This window comes from Rhea americana, unplaced genomic scaffold (assembly GCF_003343005.1).
Source record: "Rhea americana isolate MKP2758 unplaced genomic scaffold, rheAme1 scaffold_39, whole genome shotgun sequence".
NCBI lineage: Eukaryota > Metazoa > Chordata > Aves > Rheiformes > Rheidae > Rhea > Rhea americana.
In genome coordinates, this window is record NW_028186523.1 from 2,241,843 (window position 1) to 2,259,117 (window position 17,275).

General features: G+C 37.4%; 1 long non-coding RNA gene across 3 annotated transcripts in view; it reads left to right on the forward strand.

Annotated features, from left to right (window-relative positions):
- Positions 1 to 14,012, forward strand: part of LOC146591029 (uncharacterized) — a 42,061-nt gene extending 28,049 nt beyond the window's left edge. Inside the window, exons 3-7 of one of the 3 annotated variants that reach the window (XR_014896879.1) lie at positions 49 to 194; positions 5,114 to 5,179; positions 5,887 to 5,944; positions 11,136 to 11,290; positions 13,737 to 14,012. This is a non-coding gene — a long non-coding RNA (uncharacterized LOC146591029). Of the gene's footprint in view, positions 1 to 48; positions 195 to 5,113; positions 5,180 to 5,886; positions 5,945 to 11,135; positions 11,291 to 12,145; positions 12,400 to 13,736 lie in introns of those variants that run through there. The other 2 variants (XR_014896877.1, XR_014896878.1) reach the window with 2 other exon arrangements.
- The last annotated feature ends 3,263 nt before the right edge of the window (positions 14,013 to 17,275 follow it).

The window sequence follows — 17,275 nt, forward strand, 5'->3', positions numbered from 1 at the left end:
GTATATTTTAAAAGGATAACTGAGTCAGTGAGATTTCTTTAAGGAAAGATGGCTTCTTTCCTTGGGAACATCTGGGCACAGCTGGAGAGGAAAAGTTCCAGAGACTGATGCGTGTAGGAGAAGAATGGAAGCAGGAGCCTGGAGCCTGCTGGGAAAGCAGAGAGACTTCTAAGAGGAGCAGGAAACATCCGTAGGTAAGAAAAGAAAAATTTCCTAGGAATCAGAGGAGACTGTGCAGTTTGCTTCAGTCCAGGAGGCCACTGGAGCCTCCTGGGTGTAAAAAAGAATTCAGTTTTCTAAAACAACATTACTTCTTTAATTTAAAAGTCTCTTTGGTCTTTTTTGGGGCATCTCCACTACAGGAAAAAGGTTTATGCCAACCCATCTCAAGATCTAGTAAACACAGATTTCTTCTCAGAAATCTAGATCACAGTTACTCTTCTGACTTCTATATAACAGTTTTACACCTTCTGGTTCGGCGATAATGAAATACAGTCTTTCATCTTTCCTTGTTTTGCTTTTTGAGAAAACATATCCTGCTTCTTTTCATAAGTGTTTAAAAGTGTTCAGAGGTGTTTAAAAGTGGCACATGTCAGTGTACAAAATTAATGTGGTATGCATAATGATTGCTGTTGTATTTATATCTTACATATTACCTCCAACTTGATAGCTACTTTTTCAAGGAAATCTATCAAGAGTTACCGTTTGATAAAACAGTAATTGCGGCAATTACTTTCTTTGGCACAATCTAGAAAGGGATGAATGGTTCAGGAGAGCAAAAGATCCTCTAAATTCAACATACCTATGGGTATGTGGGTAGGGAGGGTCTATTAACTTCTTTGCTCTATTGAGAATTGTTTGATCCATGTTCTAACGCTATATCTCATGTATCAGAGAGTATTCTTGATAATTCTTCACTGTAAGTTTTGCTCTACCAGCTCATATAACTGTCTTTGAAGCAGTGTGTGAGCTGATACAGTAACCRTACAACAGGTTGACATGTTCTCAAATACTACATGATGGACAGAGAACAAAAAATAATTGATCTCAGTTGCTTTTCAAAGTAACATAAGTAAGAGCCAGGTTGAGAAACAAACTCCAGTTTTCAGATCTCTTATGTAAACCTCCCAGAGAACTGGCTACTCTGGGTGATTGTTTTCCATTTAATTAAGGTAGTAACAAAAGATCAAGAGCCAAGATGTCCTGAGTCAGAGATAAAATCATGGGACACAAGGTTCAGGTATAATAAAGGAGATTTTTGTTTTTAAAGTGTTACAGATGTTGAACAAGTGAAAATTMAGGAGGATAATCGTGAACTCTTTCCTCTTGCTATGAAGCAGGTGTGTGTAAGTGACCTCAGGAATACTACTGTTAAAGACTATGAAATATATAAGAAAAATCAATATCTACTGGAGGTGAAAAGTGAAAGCCTTATGTAGTGTTCAGAAGACAACAAATGCAAGCATCTTTTACCTTCACCTGCTGGTTCAACCATGTTTTGAGCTGATATTCCTTGCTTATTTTGCAACTAGTTAAGAAAGTCTGCATGACTTATTCGGTGCAGGGGAAATACTGATTTTCAGTCCAAAAGTACTTTGTCATTTCCCTGTTTTCATGAATGCAAGAACCCTTATGCAAGTCCAGAAGTATGACCTCCCCAGGAAAATATTTTAATAGTCCAATTTGACACTACATTATTATACGCCATTTGATCAGCAGGACGAGTAATTTAGTGCTAAAGAATGTCAGAAAGAAACTCTATTTTCTTTTATTTTATGTGCTTGTGTCCTCCATCAGCCTATAGAATTTGCAGGTATCAACTTTCCAGTGCTGGAGAAATCAACAGTTAAGCAATTATACTATATATACGGAGAGTTAGATGCCGAAGAATGGGGTCTACAGAAGACACTAGGGATAGTCAACAAGCAATGATAATGAGAAGTTCCAAGTAAGCACAAGTCTTACCCCTTAAAAAAACTGGTCTTCAAAGCCGGTAACTCTTTCCTGAAAGCAGATGACGTTTCTTAGAAATCCCCAAAGCAGGGGAGAGGCAGATCCAATATAACTTATTAATTACTGTGAAACATTCACTGCCATTTTCAAACTTCTTCTTCTGTCTTTGAAGGGGGCAGTGGGGGAAGGGAGTATTGAGAGTGCTTTTTATAGTTTCTTCTAAAGAAACTGTTCCATACTGTATAAAGTAGTTGAAAGGATTTTTAGCTGTTCAGATCTCTCCAGGCTTTGAATTCCTGCCAAGTTATTATATGCAAAATGGAGACAGTTTAAGAGACTAATTGAGAGAATTTCACTCTAACCTATTGGAGACATGGAGATAATACATTCCTTTGGGAAATGGGTGATGTGGTGAAATTATGCTGAAATTTAACCTTGGGTCTTGTATATCCTGGGTGAGTAGTTTGACCTTTGGGTTCTCTGAATTTTGAGTAAAAGATGAGGACATTAAAAGATAAGGACACAAGATACAGTACTTTTTTTCTTAGTTCTGTACAAGAAACAACCTTTGGCTAAGAACACCAGTTGCATTTGGCTTCACGGAGAAGAAAGATTATGGTACTTCTATAATGTGGGGATTTTCTTTGAGGACATAAGCAGTTCTATGCGTGCCTCAGATATTTTATAAGCAAAATTTAGGTACTGGGAATGTTAGACCTTTTCAGAGCAAGGAACTATCAAGTGAGGGCTTCAGGTACATATGTTTTAAATTCAGTGAGTAAATCTTGGACCCTAATCTGTTTATGCATTTAGCTTTTTGTTCTCATCCTTGCTTTATGCCTGTGATTGCTCGGTGCAAAAAGCTTTAAGGAGTGAGAGCACCTCCTCTGAGGTTTCTTTAAGTGTGTAGTGAAATTCTCAACAAACAGCAGGACACCCACTGCCTTCAGCCATACCAGGAATTTACATGTGGTTAAAAGATAGCTGGTTTTGGTTTTATTGTACGTCTTTCCCCTTTGTTCATGAGCACTGGCAGTGAACCTAACGTAATGAGACTTACAGAGGTTTCCTGGACAATATTATTAAAAAGAGAAAAAGGAAACTGTCTAATGTATCTAATAATGACTGAGTGATAGCAAACTATTCACTCACTTCTCTGTGTCAGCAGGGAATGTATTAAGGGACTAAAGAGGGGGCCTTCCAATCTTATATTCCTATGAAATATGTAAAGCACTGAGTAACAAAGGGTGGCAGAAAATATGCACATCCATGACAAATAATATAAGTAACTTTTCATAAAAGTCATTCTGAAATAGTTAACTACAGTTCCAAGTTAACTAGATATGTTCCAAGTTAACCCTAGATATGCAATTTATAAGTTAACAYACAGACTTCCAGCCGTTGCCAGTCACAGTCTGTATATGTATACATATAACATTGTGTTACAAAAAGCTTAAATCAGTCTTTTTTGCAGACTAAGAACATATTTTTTGACTCAACTCAGTTTAAATATTTTTCATCTTTTCATCTATGAAAAGATTTGAGTTGGATGACCAGAAAAAAACATTTGTGCTAATATTCAGTTTTGTCCTACCTCCCTCAAATATTTCAAAATTAAGTGTTGTGACTGCTCTGACTAATGTATTTTGTTTTCCACTTTTTCTTCTTTGAATCATTGTGCCAGGATTTGCCATTCTTTTTCGTCATCGTGTCTTTTATATCTCCTTCTTATTTTGTTACTAATTAAAATGTGAGTGTTATGTCCGAATGGTTCCTGCCAGTTAGAGCACAGAGTATACAGCAAAAATTATAGAACTTACATCTATAGCATCTATATGTCTCATGGATATTTTAAACTATAATGATACTTCAAATTAACTCATTATAAATTGACTCAGTCTACTTACCAATTTTGTGAAATTGTTCTGCATATGCCCTGCATTTTTATTTGGCTATAGACACCTCTTTACTGATAAACTAAAAGTGGTTGTTGTTTTGGGCAAATGGTTGTGCAGTGTCCAAAGTATTCTTTGCAATAGTGTTAACTAGTAAGCACTTGATTCACAAAACTCCACTGAAAATCTGTCTACTTGGGATATTTCTCTGGATTTATATTACAGAATAGCACAAATGTAGTCTTTCATTAGAGAACGTAGTGGCTATTGCATTATACGCTATGCTGTGTCCTTTTAATGCATTTTTTCCTCTTACTTCTTCCTTATTCCCCCATTTAATAATATGCTTTACAGTAGATATTTTTGAAGAACACATTTAAATCTGTACCCTCACACCAAACCAAATTCACGGTCAAAATTTTTATACTTGCACTGGTTTATTCCAGTTGCTTTCTTCATGAAAAAAAAACTGTGCTTGCTTAGAAAATTTGATAAAAATATTTTTGCTCTTTGTTATTTCCTTGTTTTTATTTGCAGAATCAGCTTAAATCTTTGACAAGATTAATGCACATCTTTTTGATGCATTCCTCCAAGGTTTTTAGTTGACTGTTCCGCCAGCTTTAGTTTGGTTGTAGAATACTTCTTTCATCATCAAGTCATACTTACTCTCATGCTACTCAAACAAAATGTAACATTTCCCTTCTCACTATAATTTCATGTGTTTTAGTTAGGCATGTTAAAGTCTCATCCATTGCAAAACACTCCTTTTTATCTATATGCCAGCATCTGTTGCAGCTGCTGCTTCCAGGATCCCATGTGCTGTCTGTCCTCTACTAATGGCATTTCTCTCCCTTCAGGAATGAGCAGGACTTTTTTGAGGCCAGGAGAGGAAAAGGGTGTGTGCCATTAAAGACCCTTTCTGCCTTCCTGTTCAGGTCATCTCCTGTGTGGTGATAAGAGCTTCTGGCTGTTGCCATTCCCTTACAGGGCAGCTCTGACTCTGAGCAGGAAAGTCTAGGCAAGACAGAGGATGTGATGGCCTTTGAGCTCTTCCCCCCGACACCCCAAGGTGCTATGTGCCAAAGTTTGTTCTATGCACAGATTGGTTTCTTTTGTACAGATTCAATTGTATGTAAATGTGTGGTACCCAGTTTCATAAACGGGTTTCCAAACTGCTGCTAAAACATTGCATGCTGAAATGTTAGTATTTCATAATTAAGAATGTTATACAGAAATTACGTTGTTCTGTTTTTCCCGTTTGTCAGATTTTAGATGACGATCAGAGGATGAAAGAAGAGGAAGCAGTCTTTTGGGACTCTTGCATAACACAGGTACTCTACATAGGGTTTGCAAAAGCTAAGGCCATTTCTAGTGCTGCGTAAAGCTAAGCTGCTATCCCTTTGAAAAATGTCAAGGGAATTGGTATAGATGCCATGTAGTGTTTACACATTTTCTGTAAATCCTAAGCAACTTCCAACTATGAGATTTTATAAAGAAAGTCAACATAAAGAGGGAGGAAAACATGCTGATGAGATTCTTCTTGTTTAACCTGCCTCCTGTGTTTCTGGTTGGAGCCAATCACATGTCTCACTCTCAAGCACTCCATTAAATAAATCCCATTCAGATGCGTTTTGGAGAATTTTTATAGGCACCAAGAGTGATTCCTGAGACATCTTGGTGAGGTACCTGTGAGAGAACAGACGAAATACACTGGGTCTAAGTTCCAGTCTAACAAGTCCAATATTCTAGTTTACATTCTTTTCAATGTCTTTTTTCTATTTATAAGATCATTGTTTGTCTCATAGGTACTGAAGGTATTTAGGAAAAAAGAATCAGTTCAGGGTAAAAGGACAAAGATTTGTTACTTTACTTTTAATCAAGCAAAACCTACAGGTCAATGGGATTTTACTTGTATGAATGTTATCTGAAAAGTACTTTTTATATCAAATTAAGGTTAAACAAACAACAATAAGGTATATATAAATAGTGCAAGTAAGTAATGTTATAATATCTCCTCTATATGTTCCATATTTTGTAGCCTGATGAGAAATAGAAATGTCAGAGATCCTCAAATCTAAGGAAGGATTCGATTTTCTGTGAGTATTCCTTTATTTTCTTTCTGTGTTGAATGCTGCTTTTGCTTATATTCAAATGACCATAATCCTGGACTGTTCTGGCCTTCAGGACATGCTGGAAAACATACCTTCTCCTTTACTTTTCAGAATTTGAAAGAAAGGATCAAAGACAAAAAATGAAGTATGGGTTGATATTTGTGTGTTGATTACTGTGTATGGGATGAAGGGAATGTTAAGGAATATATTGGTCAGGCTATCTAAAGTGATAGACTAGGGTCATATTAATTTTTATAAATAAAACCAAAGATACACACTGAAATAAATATTTTAAAAGAAATGACACCATTTTGAGAGTATTTCCTCTAGTCATATTTCAAAGGTTTGGCAAATTATACTACCTCTGAAGTACAGTGTGGACATGTTTCCAATGGAGAAAGTCAACAGCAAAAATAGTATCTCTTCCCCAGTCTTTCCAACAGTACACAGAAAACATTTGCTTTTCTTTGCCTTGGCAAAATACAACTTGTTCATTATATTGTGTGAGCCTTTGATATAAGTCAGCTACAGAAACCACAGCAACCAAAACTTGAGCCATGGTAGCTTGTGGTGATGCAATCATGTCATCCCCTGATGATATGGAAGAGAAGTGGTGCAACTGGCACATGGGGCCTTCAAGTTACGATTTACTTTGCTTGCTTGCATGCAAACATGGTGGGACATAAAGCAAGCTGTCCCTTGGTGTGATAGATAGAAAATTAAGATCTGATACAAATATTTCTGTTTGTCTATTCAAGCCTGCAAAACCCAAATATTCTGTATACTCTGCAGAATTTATTTTTCGATCTTTTCTATTCCTCTTTGTTATACTATCATTGTCCTGCCTTTCACTATGATTTATGAAGTACGTGTGCTCATGATGTACAGCTGCCCCATTTAAGAAACAATCTCAGAAAATATTCCTGTAAATATTTCTGGTTATTTAGTGAAGGCATAAAAGGAACACAAGAATAGCCAAGAAAATATGCCAAGATAAAAGAAATACAAGAATAGCCAATAAACACAAGAATAGCCAAATGTCAAATGCAAATGTCTCCAGCAATGTCAAATGCATGTCAGATACTGTATTTGATATTATATATTTTTTTGAAAGGCCAGTGTAAGAAATTACAATAAATTAAGACTGCTTGCAGACAGCTTAACCCCCAGTTAAGTTTTTGAGGGCTAATATTTTCTATTAACAAGATGTCTCTCAAGGCCTGGAGTTGGCCAATAGGAGACAACAGGCCCAGGGACCTAGGTTAAAAATTAGGTCAAATGAATATAAATATCAAGAATGTTTCAGAAAATGTTTTTAAAAATAAATCCTATTTTAGCACGCGCTACAGCTCAGCAAATTACAGGCTCTATACCTTACTTGTAATTCGTAAGAAAGTCATCTTAAGATGTTCTGATGCTTTCAGGAAATCCATTTTGTATCTTTCTTTTCTTTTTTTTTTTTTTTTTTTTTAGTTTGAAGTATTTTTTCAAGATTTTGGGCTCAGTCTTTTTGATTAACGTACTAAAAAATCAATAATTAAAACTGATCTTTAAAAAGATAGTGTCGAAATATTTTGTTTAAAATATATAACAAAATATTCAATGTTTTCAAAATTAACAATTTCTTTAGAAAAGAAAATGTAGAACTGAAATACTGTGATTTTTTTTTTTTAATTCTTTCCACTCCCTGTTTCTGGCTGAAACTATCAATCAGCTGAATTTACCTTACCTTCCCCAGTTCCAGTCTCCTCCGAGTTCATTTACTTTACACAAAAATGTATTTGCCCAACTCTGATGCTGGCTTTACATCTCACCTCTTTTRTAACTAGTCCTTGGAAGCACACCAAATTTCTGTAGCTTACAAGATTCAGGGTAGACAGCTTGGTGAAAGAATGTGTTCTGAAGACTTGTATTTTTCTTTTTTGGGAGAAAAGTATTAATGCTGTGATGCCTAGTCTGTGTTGCACAAATGGTGGTAGTGAGTGCAGTTAATATGTTCTAATAACTTATTTTTTGCATATCCTGACTTTTGAGAATTGATGTCTTGTTTGTGCTACATATCAGGAATTTAACTGTTTCAGAAAGGTTGGTATGCTTCCTGAAGCATTTTGTTCCATCCCAAAGTGCATCCTCATGATTTCAAAACAGAAAAATGAACAGAGAGATTTTATGGATAAAGCCAATATTTTCCAGAGAGATATATTATTTTTTGGCTTTGATAGCCAGTGTATAACATATAAAAGAAGCCTACTTCTTTTTTTTTTTTTTTTTTTTTTTTTCCATTTCACAAGGTTAGAAGCATTATCTCTTCAAAATCTCTTCAAAGGGTTTTCAGCTTGAGACTGAAAAAAAAAAGCTACCCCAGATCATGATTTATATTTGTGAATGTGCTTTTGTAATTGCTATGCAAATTTTGAACAATGTAAAATAAGAATTTGGGATGCTGTAACTTGCACTAGTTCGGACGAGCTGAACTGTAGTTTAGCCTGAACTCAGGGGAACTGTCACACAGCACTTAAGAGTTCGTCAAGAGACAGTTATTTTGCACTTTTTTGACGTTATTTTTTAAATCTCTATAGCCTGTCTCAGACATACTACCATATGCTAAAGTTAAAAAGGAACAAGAAATTAGTGGCCAATCAGAAGAATTTACGGATCATAATGAACTTGAATATCTTTTTTGTACAAAGTTACAATATTTCAGTTTTATTTAATAGAACATGCAACATTTATGATTAGCGTAATGATCCTCCCTGTACGTTACATATGCAACGAGGACACTGCCCATAACGTATAACTCAGTCTGGAGGGGTTCGGTACAGAACATCTGCTCCCATTTAGTGTAATGTATTCAGAGGACTTGGCTACATGTGCAGAACTGTAGCATGTAATACATTTGATCATTAAAAATGTATTCAACCACCTTTTCCAGATTGATAAAAATAGTATTTGATTCTAAACTAACTGAAACAAGGAGTTCTTGGCAGAGGTACTGTGCTGAAATATCATTGCAGTAAGCCTCACAGAGCAGAAGTAATAATTAAATATCTTTTCAAAGACTCCAGGAGCTGACATTATTTAAAAGCTGTATCTCCTGAAACCCACTCTGAAATACTTCTAACATAGGGGTTGAAAGGCAATCCAATTAAGTGCTGGCAGTCTAAAATAAATTAAAATAATTGAAGGAAGCAGTGCAGCATATAGTACAATTTATACAAAGTCAAAAGGAAAATAGGTGAGAATCTAATACATACACTAAATTATTATACACATTTATACATTGGTGACTACTTAAGATCTTATATCTGTCATTTTCTCTTGTTTTATTTACGGTGAAAACTAGAAAGGAAAATGATCATAAAATATTTAAGAGTCAGTGTAAATGAAAAAAAAAATGTTTTCTCAGGATAATGGACTGCTCCAGCTATTAAACAATGAAGCAAAGTAGAAACATTTATTTTCCAAGCAGGAAAAAATGATTCAGAGATAAGTTGCTATGATAATGAATGTAAAGCAGGCATACAGTATAATTAATCCAGAGGTATCTGATTTTATACAGTGGGTCTTGACCCAGCAGGGCTTGTTGTTCGCTGCGGCCTGATTCTCCCGAGTGTATTGTCACGCTTAAATCCTGTTCCTGAATTAGGCCCTGGCAGGGTTCGGTGCGTTGCAAAGAGGTAATGGTCTCCAGCAACGTATTTACTCCGCAAGGCTGCCGCTGTTTGCAAACGCGCGTTGCCCCTCTGAGAGAAGTGGTGTTTATTGAGTGAGGGGCAGGCTTCGGCAGGCAGCTTTTCGCTGACAGCTTTTGCGACACAGGAAACTTCTCATCCTGTTTTCCAATTATTTTTACAGGTGACATTGCGTCTCCCTATTTTCCCTGCTATTTTTATGCAGTTACTGCCTACCTGCCTGTTTACCTTGGAGTAACTGTGCCCACTGCACTCTCCCCCCAGCCCTCCCAAACGCACCCACGTGCAGGTTTTTAGGTGCCTCCTGCATCTCAAGAGTTTTATTCTGGACACAACTGGTACTTAGTTTCCTGCCAGCTTCTCACAGCTTTGGTCTCAGTGTCCTGTAATGGACTTTTTGATGGTTCACACCGCGTGAAAATCTCCCTGTCTTCCCCACCTTCCTCAGCACTTCTTTCTTTAGTATTCGACCAACATTTTTTATATTTCTTTTACACAACTGCATTTTTAAATATAATCTCTGGGTAGCTTTTTTTTATTTTTATATCTCTGAATATAAAATTTCAGAGATATAAATTTATATATATATTCCTTATAAATTTCAGAAATATTTACTCTTACCTGGGCAGTAACTCCCTTCCATTCTTTCAGGGAAACAGCAACTAACCTGAAAGAGTAAATTGGTAAAAGCATTTCTAATTACTGTACTAAGACATGTCATTAGGATATCAATAGAAAGTCATTTGAAGTCAAATACATAACTACCTATACCCATGATGGTAGTGATACTTGTGGGAATATCCAGGATTAAACTCTGGGACTCAGAATTAAATAAAATACTCTTAATCTGGGCACTAGCTAGTTTACTTAGGCAGATCAGGCTGAACTTGTTACACTTTCCTTCTTTGTGATGTGAAGTACAAGTACTTGATGCTTGGACTATTTGCTCTGAAATGTCACTGAGGCTATTTGTGCCGGGTCATATCACTTCAAAGTGTTCGAAACTCTTCTCCCTCCTTTCTTCTTATCTGATAGATAGACAATCTCTGCTATTACTTTTTTGTAAAACCCATAAACACCACTTGTTCTGCTCTCTTAAATCAATGCTTTCTTAAATTGATGCTATTGTAGATGCTGAAAACTCAGTGTTAAGAATATGTAAATAAGAATAATAACAAACATTTCTAGACTACCCAAAAATGCATTTAATATTTAACATTTAACATAACCTTTGCTCTGTCTGATGGCTACAGTTAATAATAGAGAATTAGTTAGAGATTCTCTATTCCACTTAACTTTTACTTTTCATAACTACCATCAAATTATATTAAAACATTTCATGACAAAAATAAGACTCTGACCTTGGCTTATACCACATTAAGAGGAGTCAGTTTTTCAGTATAACGTGGTCAGATTTTGTTTATCTGATTCCCTGGAGTAATCTTACGGCAATGTGAATGTCTACAAGAGTATTTATATTGCAGATGCAGATACCTGACTTGGCTCTGCTCGCACAAAGGCCAAAACTGGGAGTATCGGGCAGCAACGCTGTTGCAAGAGCTGGAACAAGCTGCATGTAAGCCAAGGCAAGGCTTGGAGAAGTACACGGTACTTGTGAGGCTGTCTCTACCATTTGCAGGTATAGGATGAAAAATCTGTGCCATACTGCAGTTCACAGTATGGGTTTACTATCTGACTGAAGGCAAAACAGTTTGGGAAAAGATAAAAATTCTGTGAGGCTAACAGTGTCTGATATAAGTCATGTTGTACTGGCAAAGTACATGCWGCACTTGTCTTAAAAAAACAGGTAATTATATGTGATTATCCGTTTTTAACTTTTATTCAAATTTGAGCCTGTGTTTTGAATACTTCCCCATCACATGGCATAAGACTCATCCCTTTGTAAAATCAGTCAGGTCTTAGCTGTAGGGTGAATAAAGATTTTTAAAGTATAAATCAGTGATTTGGTGGAAAATCAGAGCTGTAAGTAAACTAATCTTTGAAATGATCGCCATTACTATCCATACAACTGAGCACTCTGTGAGTTGAAGAACATTACATAAGTAGGGGAAAGGAATGCGTATTTTCTTTGTCTAAGAAAATGAAATCCAAACTGGAGGCCACTGGCAGTGAGCTTTAGAAATCTAAAGTCATTTAAAGAAAGCCAAGTAAACAAATGTAGGCTATTGTACTCATCTGTACCTGCTGTTTGAGATTTTCCCTCTGTTTAGTTATAAAATAAGGGAAACTTTACATGAATATAGCTCTTGTAGAGTATTATTTTAATGGCACTCACTGACTGTATTACAAAGCTGTGCAGGTTGATCATATCTACATAAGGGAGAGCAAAGGTATCAGTAATCGTAACGGAAAGCTAGATCTTCCTTTCCTGAAGGGCGTATAGGATGGCCAGCAAAAGTCCGCATAGATAATTGAAGCAACACTGCTCTACCATTCCTCATGATTACATGTCTTTTATTTCGTCTTACTACAGCTCTGATTTTTATTTCCACAATGCCCAGGAGGCCTAAGCAGGGATGAGATGCCCATTGTTTTAAATCTGAACAAATATTCAGAAGACAACACTGGTTCCAGAGAGCTAGTTGAAAAGCGATTACACTTGAAAGATGAACAAGATTGTTTTCAATTCTGGAGGCTGAGTATACTCAAATATGCCCTCACAAATATGGTATTATTTTACTCGGATATTTTCTGAGGCAAATAAAGGAACATGTATATTTGCATCAATATATGGTCTGCCTCCTACATCTGAAAATTTGGCTCTAAGTATGTGAAAGTGGAAAACAGCAGCTGTGAAGGAGGGAATTTGGAGTACAAATGAACACCAGACCCAGCTGTAGATTTGCATTCTTTGCAGCTGGTGCTGAGTAGACATGGGGGAATTCTGTGACAACATGAGATTTTATGCATCTGTCAGCTAAATCCAGCATTTCTCTTTGGAGCATTTCCATGGATGTAGTTGATGTCATAGAGCTGATTTAGGCCAACAGAATAAAGGAAGAGGATTGTGTATGATTCTGTCTCTTAATTTGAGCAGAGAGCTCGCAGGCTGCAAGGAGCTCATCTTGATTTGGGGTAGCACATCTGCTGTGCAAGAATTTGAAAGATACTTCCACGAAACAGCATCACGTTTGATTGCAGAAGTGCAGTGGCTTGGCTCTCTCCTAAAGCCTTTCGGTGCATAATGAGAAAGGTTAGGAGCACATGTGCATGTCTGTGTGTGTCTGTGTGTTTGTACACAGGTGGGGAATTCACTTAAAGGGAAGTGAGCAATACAGTTTAAGAAAGGGATTTCAACCCTTCTAAGGTCATGAATGTGATTGGGATATCACAAGAAAATTCAGATACCCCAGAAAGGTTATGACCATACAACAATTGCTTGAACTAAAGTTATTCTGCACTTACTTTGGTAATTTTATCTCATTGCATTACAGTTTTCTTTTTCTTTCCTTTTTTTTTTTTTTTGAATAATAAAAAAATCTTTTGCCTTGTTCCAAGCTATTTTGTGTAGCCATGATTTACATTCAAAATATGATTTGAGCACTAAAGTCATTATATGTTATTATACATTATATATCCTTCTGTATTCTTTATTACAATTATCACTATATATTGCTGGACACTACACATTGTAAAAGATCATTGGAAAATGAAATCAGAGCCATAATTCAGTTTAATCTGTGTTGCACAGTAATAATTTCATCCTTAAGAAGGAAGCTATTAATTTAGTTTTGACTGGATTCTCCTTTGTATCCTACCAGGATAAACATAGACTTCACACTAAGGCATGTAACCTCTCTTCCTCATAACGAGGGTCAGTTAATCAGGGGTGGTGCAGACTGGCTCTGGATAGAGATGTGAAGTCTGTGTCCGCGATGTTTGTCTTGCACATGTGGGAGCACACACTGTGCGGTGCATGGGGCCGGTGAAGATCGCCCTTTCCCGAGGTGCCCATGCTCCACAATCCCTGCTATACTGCATAATCCAGGATGATGTAAAAATGCTTGGCAGCGCAGAGGATGAATAAGGTTCCCTCCTCCCTTCCTCATTTTCTTCTCTGGCAGGGAAGTGATAACGCTGTGCGGCTTGAATTGCTTTTGTTTGAGGACGACCCTTGTTGCTCCAGGAGGTTACTGCACCCAAAGGACTGCAAAGAGCTTTTCACAACAGCTGGTTGCAGACCAGAACATATGGGGGATCCTCAGATTTCATTCAACAGGATCATTTTCATGGTATATTGTCTAGATCTCATTATTTGCACACAAAAATCATGTTTTAGCTATTTTGAGACACAGTAGTATAATCAGGTCTTGTGTTACTAAGATTTTTTTTTAATGAAAAGTGCTATAGTGGATTTGTCCTTAATATATAAAGGAATTCTTGATGTGCCACCTGTCTGTTTGCAAAGTATAATTTGTGCTACACACATAATGGCAAATGTTTCTCTATTACAGCCCCGACTCCTTTAGTTATACTTTACTACCTCATGAAGGATATAAAGAAACTGAAGTTCTTAATAAAAATACTGTGTTAATGATAGCTATAAATGCACATATTACTGTAGTGGGGCTGTAGTGGAGTCTGGTATGCTGAGAAAAGAAAATCTAGTTTTCTAAAAATAGAATCTGTTAACTTTGAAAGAGGCACAGGTGGAAGTTTACCAAGAGTAAATAGGCTTCACTGACAGCTTGTGGCTGACAAATGGTAAAATGCAATTTCTGAGAAATTCTCTGTTGGTTATAAATGAGAGGATCCTTGCTCCTTCGAGAAGATTGCTAAATGTGTGCACTGGGTACAGAAGCAGCTTCTTAAAGACAGAATGTATTTACAGTATATAACATACCTGCCAATTTTAATAATACTTCTCAGCAAGCAAATAATAGTACTTTTTGTTTATATTAGAAAATACTGGTGTGTCCATGTGTGGGGTGTATTTGTGTGTGTGTGTGTCTGTATGCACACAGGCATGTGAATGTAAATGTAGCCCTTGCACATAATACTAACATAGGTAGGTATGGCTGCTGCAGGTAGTAATTAGTCATGTAAAAGTGCAGACTCATCTCAACACAAAAAACCCAGGATATGCAACCATCAAGGTTTCTCAGACTGGAGCACTAGGTTACAACCCTGCCRCACCTAAGCGAGGAACGGACATTAACTCGTGCTAGATGTGAATCATTCCAGGAGGTCTGTTTTGCATTTCCTAAGGTGCCTTACTCTTCTGACGAGTTAATTCGTTTGATATCCGTTTCCTTCTGTCATCTGCTTGCAGTAAACAAGTTGTGCGTTGTTATCTTAGCCTTGTCCCTTCCGTTAATGGTGTCGGAAATGCCACCGAGGATCATCTGAAGGTTCCTCTGGCAGGCTGGACCTACAACAGAGGGGCAATGATCAATCACAGCTTGGAGGAGTCACAAACTGTGAAATGCTTATTCATTTTATTTTCTATCTTAAGCATGATATTTAAAAAATGTTTTCCTTCAGGCATGCAGAGATAAAAACATAAGTGTAATCTCAGGAATTTTATAACAAAGTCTTTTTCCATGTATAAATTCCATCCACCGAATACAGGTGGATATAGCAACACAGTATAATTTCTGTGTGTATAAGCAGCATATTGGAAATCACCTCTATTTCTTTCCTGTTTAATTGTAGTAGATAAGATGACAAGACCATGACAATTCACATGTGCTTTCACAGTACTGGCACAAGGCTCCTTATGGAGGAGGACGGACGCAGCGCTTCCACCCCACGGCACTAGACTCCCCCAAAAAACACTGTCAGAAGGGAGACCTGAATTACCCCAGCGCTGCTCCCGCTCTGCTGCGCTGCACAGCCCCAGCCTGTGATTTGCCAAGGCCTGTTCCCAGGCTTCCCAGTGCAGTGTTAAYGTGGCACGAGCTGTGTCCCCTAATTCAGTGCAGCGAACAGCACTGCTGCTGGCTGTTCCTGTTTAAGCATCAGGAAGCAAGCAGAGCTGGTGGCTTCTGATTCCCGTGTAAAAATTGAAAAAACTTCTATGAGAGACAGCTCCTGTGTAATACAAGTTATTAATTGGAAGTAGTAATCATCCCTGCTCTTTTGCTTTATGCATCTTCCTCAGTTTCTTAGCAAGCATTATAAATGTTGTATCCTATGATTATTCCAGCAACTAATTTCTAGAAATGAACTTCTAATACCTTTGATCCCCAGTGTTCTGGCTGTATTCATTGGTCCTTGTTGCCTGTGTTGGCTCTTTGCAGAGAGCTGTGTGTTAAACCCACCGCAGCRCAGAGTATAGCATACTCGTGCCTATACGCTCCCTTCTCTCAAGCCACAATTAGATCATCTCAAAATATCTTTACTGCTCAGGGGCTCTAGATCTCACATGAGAGTTCATAGATTAATTTAGCTCAACTAGTTTACCTTGGGATTTAGACAAGCTACTAATTTAACAGCCCTGAATCTTTCTGGCTGTCCCTGTGCTGAAGTCCTATGCTTCCCATAGGATCTATGGGAATAAATAGTATATAAAAAGAAAAAGAAGCATGAAATTCTTAGCCTTTCTGCACTTCATTTTCCTGTGACTTTCAGGCAGTTCTGACTTGCACACTGGAGACACTCAAATGTATTTTTTTAATAAGAAATAGATTGAATGTACAGCTTTTCATTGATCTCTGGCCATGTGAAATTCACGTCTCTGAAGAAATCCCAGAAGAGTCTAATGCACAGCACAAGATTTATTCAAGACCTCGTATTGGGTTTGTTGTCTCCTGTTCTATTCAGCAGGTGATGGAACAGCGTCTTTCTTTTCCTCATTATGTTTTTAAGGGTTGCAAATGATTTTGACCATCCTTGTCTAACTTAGGTCACTGAAGTGGAGCCCTGACACAGCCTTTAAACTTCAGCAGGGCGCTGAGTGGAAGCAAAGGCTCGTTACATGATGACGATGGGGAAATCCACTCTCAGAAGAGGAATTCTCTACAGCTGCATTCTCTGCAGCTGGAAAAATCAGTCTTAAATAATGCTGAAGTAACCCATAGACCTGAGTTGGTCCGGAAGACTTTCATCCTGTGCACATCTGAATTTCCGTTTCCCCTGAGCATTACACAAGGACTGCAAGACCTCTCTGAGGTGCTGGTGACTCCTGGCCGGCCTCGCGTGCTGTGGGTGGGCGGCATGTGCTGATGGTTGAGGACAGCTCGTGTTTCCTTGCTGTTGAATAACTGCAGCTGCACATCTGTAAGATACTCAGAGAGAAATGGACTGGGGTTTGAGTCTTAAAAATGGCCTCTTGAATTGAGGATATGTGAAAAAAAAAATGCTGGCAAGGCTTTTACTTAAATTCCATCCTTATTTTTACAGTTTAGGTCAATTTTAATTAAAAAAATGCCCTGTATTCTCTGTCAGGTAAATTGATGTTGTTCCACTGAAGTATGTGGAATTGCACCCAGTCTGTCAGCAGAGAGGTTGGCCCGTGGAAGGAAACGAAGGCTCTGTAATGCTATGCTCTCAACATGAATGTTCACCTTATGCATTGCTTGTTCCAAGAGACCGTTTTCTTTAATCAGAACTCCAGCTGCAATTTTTACTATCAAAAATGTTCTTTTAAAATAGAAAAATA